General features: G+C 32.9%; 1 long non-coding RNA gene across 1 annotated transcript; it reads left to right on the top strand.

Moving 5' to 3' along the window:
- The first annotated feature begins 1,167 nt into the window (after window positions 1–1,167).
- On the top strand, window positions 1,168–1,942 carry LOC119190998. Its single transcript, XR_005113334.1, has 2 exons — window positions 1,168–1,227; window positions 1,773–1,942. It is a non-coding gene; the product is annotated as an uncharacterized LOC119190998 (long non-coding RNA).
- Window positions 1,943–4,569: the final 2,627 nt, after the last annotated feature.

Below are 4,569 nucleotides of genomic sequence, written 5' to 3'. Positions count from 1 at the left end.
ATACAAAACCCGCGATAAAATCGGTAAAATAATTTTATTTTAATATTTAACAACTCTATATAATTCCATGAAATGAATACTCACGAAGCTTAATATTTTTAATTGCACGTACTGTAATGGACTTGTCAGTTGGCGATGTCTCTTTATCAAATTGTAAACCTAAAATGTCGTTTAATTATAAACAGTTTGGTACGACCTTCTACTTGAAAGTCATTTTGTTATTACGTCTGGAAGATTTGGAAAATTCTTTTTATTAGTATTTAGTAATGAAGTTTTTACTTGACTAAGGCAAAAGATTATAGTAGTTGTTCTATACAACCATCGATATATATGTACCACGTACTAGATTTGGCGTTCCGAACATTCACTGTGTTCAACTGAATTGAACTGTCATCCATTCAAACTAATTTTAGTATGGTGTCAATATTGATGATTGTGGTTGTGTACGGAGTGGCGCTCATAATATAAAAACACGAGTCTAAGTGTTAACCTGCCGGCCTAGCATGCGCGCCACGACAAAATTTTGTCGACACTTTTTCTCGTGATTTTGTCGTTTATCTCTATGTCTACAGACACTAACATGCGCACTCATTTTCTCGACTTGTCACGAGAAAAGTAGAGAAAAAAATATTTTTTATTAATCTGTGGTATTTTTGTCTACAAACCCTAACATGAGCAAATAATTTTATCGTTTTTTGACACTCGTAAACGAGATATTTGTCTTCTTTGATATTGTACGAAGAGATAATCCGAGAAAATTATCAATTTAATTTATTCATTAAAACGCGATGGTGGTATCTTACTATAGTAAAATAATATCGATATACGACAAACGAGAGGCGTGTAAAGTGGAAAGAAGACATATTATACTTAATTGATTTATGAGATCCCTTTGATACAAAACGAATGGCATTGTACATTAAAGAAAAGTTTGCTCCCGATTTGGAGTCTTCAGCCAAAGACATAGCTGTCTGTTTAAAGGTAATTGAATATATTTAAATCATACTTAATTACATAAGTAGCTGAGTTTAATATCAATTGAAGTATTTTGATTTATAGATAAAGGAATCATTTTTATTTTTTTTAGGTAAGACTCGTGAATTTTACGTGCAAGGTATGTTAGGGCTCTTAGATTGTACCCATATAAAAATATTATCTCCTAATGAGCCACAAAGTGCACAATATCAAAAAATGAGGAAGGATGCCTGCGACACCAAGGTTCAACTGGTAATGTACTATTAATTATTAGAGTTAATAGAAATAAAAATTAATTTACTTTGAGAAATATCTTCACAATTAATACATAGCCTCTTCGCTTTCATAAAAATGAAATTAGTGTGCCAACTAATGAGGTAATAAGAGCTATTTAATCAGATTATTTGCAGTTTTAATTTTGTTTATTTTAATACTACAAATACAAATGAGTAACTTTATTTACCATTATGTTTGCAAAACTAGTACCTTTATATTACTAAATAAATGTTTACATTAACATTATGGATTCAAACAGCAAAACTCTTAATTGGAATGCCAGGTATCGGAGAAGATACCATTATTATGCAACTTAACAATATAAACAAACAATATCTTGCTTTATTTCTTTATTAAAAACTTCATATACACTGATTGTATACTGATGGACTTAACTATTGATATATGGTTATTCACAGTTTCAAATTGTTGTATAACTATATAATTTTACCACTGGTACAACTTCACATTATATTACTATTGTTAAGTAACTGTAGGTAATGCAGTACTTTATGTTACAGTGTTTCAATGGAGGAAACTATTATAAATGACCATCATATGTGAGAAGAACCTGTGCACTTATCAGTACCTGCAAGCGTCTCTCAAGCAGGATGACCTCAATTATAATAAACAGATATTTTCCTATGTAAAAATAATCTATATTTTATTAAATTCACATTTTAAATATCAAGATAGTTTTCATTATCACAACAAAATCTTCTACACAAATTTAGGCAATAGAATATTTCATAATAACTTGTTATACAACAAATTTCCTACAATTACTGTAATTAAATACTATGAATAATTTCAAGAAACAGAAATTGCCCTCTCAAGTAATTGCTGCAGTTTACTTATATTATTAATTTCCTAAACCTGTATCTTTTATCTAGTGTATAAATAAAGATACCTAACAAAATATATATACTTACATGATATTAAGTATTAAAAAAGGTAGTCTTTTTAAAAAAACTGGTTATAAAAATACATATTTTTATTAAATTATTAAGTTCAAACCGAGCAATTAAAAATCTTTTTAGGAGTAGTATTTGGTAAGCTCTTCAACATGGTGTTTACTGCTGGCCTTAGACATTCCAATGAATGTAGAGGGACTTGATTCACGGAGCTAAAACAAAAAGAAAATATATACTTATTTCATATTTTAATAAACACTATTACTAAAAAACATCAATTACCATCGAATAAGAACAAACTTGAGCTTAGTAGCTGCAAAGTTCAACTTACAACATTGGTGTTTTGCTAATAAGGTTATTGTTTCATTATACTTACATCAATTGTTATTTTGTGAGGCCCAAAGCCACAGCCATCTCCTTCCCGATTGGACTACTGATTCCATTAGGCATTATGTTACATCGTTCTCACGGCGGGGCGTAGTCACCCGAGGTAAAGTCCGGCTTGGGCACCATATACTCGTACAAATAATTGTCTTGTTAGATTTTATTTGATTTGTGTCTTGTTACTTCGTACTCCAAAATAGTGCGGAGCTGTTATTTTGTGTTAGAATCCTTATTAAGTATGTTGTACAATATATTAATTTTGAATTTGTTTCCTTATTTACGTTTTTTATTTATATTATGCTCTTTGTTATGACGTAAACTGCCACATAAAACGTCACAAAAACCATAATTGGATCATAGACCTATAAAAAATTGAATGAACTAAAACCATTGTAGCTATATTAGAAAATAAAATGTTTAGAATATATATTTCAACGGGCAACATCGGTTTATCTTCACGAGTAAACTTATGTCTTCAACGAGGAACTTGTCGATCGTGGTGCGCATGTTAGAGAAAACGAGATATTAATCGACATCGACAATTTGTCTACTCTCGTTCTCGAGATATCTCGTGATGCGCATGCTAGGCCGGCTGGATTTGAATAAAAAATATTAGTAATATGTAAAATTATTTATTGTTTAACTAAATAAATAGGTGGTAACAGTGACGTTTAGGTTGCCATTAAAGTTCAGATTTTGAACAAATAGTTTATATGAACGTTCGTATCTATAGAATATACATCATAAGTATACTACACTAGAAAAGAAGTATTTTTACACAACTTATGTAATATAAAAATGGACTCAAACATACTAATTGTCTACGCGTACATTGTATTTTTTTTTATGAAATAAAATAATTTAGTTCGTAGGTACCAATAAACATATTCAGTCAGAGGAAGCCCACAGTCGTCCCTAATGCGCCGAAGAGGGCCACCGCGGAGTTTTAGTTGGTATGCCGTGCGTTGTATATAGGTTAGGGACTCGGCCGGCGGTCACCCGAAGGTAAAGATCAAATCCGGGTGGCGCAACGCCGGGCCGTAAGCCGCGGTGACCCCAACTTAACGCTCAGTCGCCCCCCTCGAAGGCTGGGCGGTAGTCATAAGGCACTTTCTCCGCGAAAACAAAAAAAAAGTACCAATAAACATGTTATAAATTATTCGAACGGGTGCAAAGCAAACAAATCATTTACAAATGCACAATTTTATTTTTATTGCATATTCATAATGTTTAAACAAAGCTCTACAATATGAAATTTCTTTTTAGCAAATTGCCCGTATTTCTATTGTTTCGTAAATAAAGCTAACTATATTTTTTTACACGAATTGAATGTAGCTTAGTAACATTCTTAAATTTGTTAATTTATTTAACTAGCTTAGGTACCTAGCATTTTTAATGTCAGCAACTCCAAAATTGGTAACTAGAAAATATCTGTTATGACAAATAGTATTTTTAGTTTTTATATCCTTGGTTTTTTTTTTAGTTTTAAATGAATAAATAGTGCATCCAGATATAATGAACTGGTACATAAATATTTTATAGCGGCCACCGTACACAAAGTGTTAAAACCCGCCATAGTTGCCACGTTAGTATACCGCGTTGCGAGATCAGCCTGTGTACATCCGGTTCCAACAGGCCGACGTCTCATCACCCCCCAAGTAAATTTTTGTTCGCTTAGTCTCCACACCGAATGCACGCCCAAGCACGGAGAGATATTTGCCCTAGACACATAGTTAAGTGTGTATACCTCATTGTTGCCAATTCACATTGAGGCCTACTCCCATCCTAAAAGGTTTCCTTATCCTTCCCCATCCTTCCCAGATATCCTCTCTCAACTATCCTCAAGGGTCCTGCAGTCGCGAAACCGGGGGATTCCTATATCCCATTCGCATATTTCCCCGGAGTTGCAAGCGGGGTCCGATACCCAAAATAAAACTAAAAGAACAGACATAATCATCTCTCGTCAGTCGACATTCTGTAGGACTCCCCTCCAATTACCATCAGTGGGGTCACTATGTCG

This window comes from Manduca sexta, chromosome 5, assembly GCF_014839805.1.
Source record: "Manduca sexta isolate Smith_Timp_Sample1 chromosome 5, JHU_Msex_v1.0, whole genome shotgun sequence".
NCBI lineage: Eukaryota > Metazoa > Arthropoda > Insecta > Lepidoptera > Sphingidae > Manduca > Manduca sexta.
This window is presented reverse-complemented; position numbering and strand designations above follow the sequence as displayed.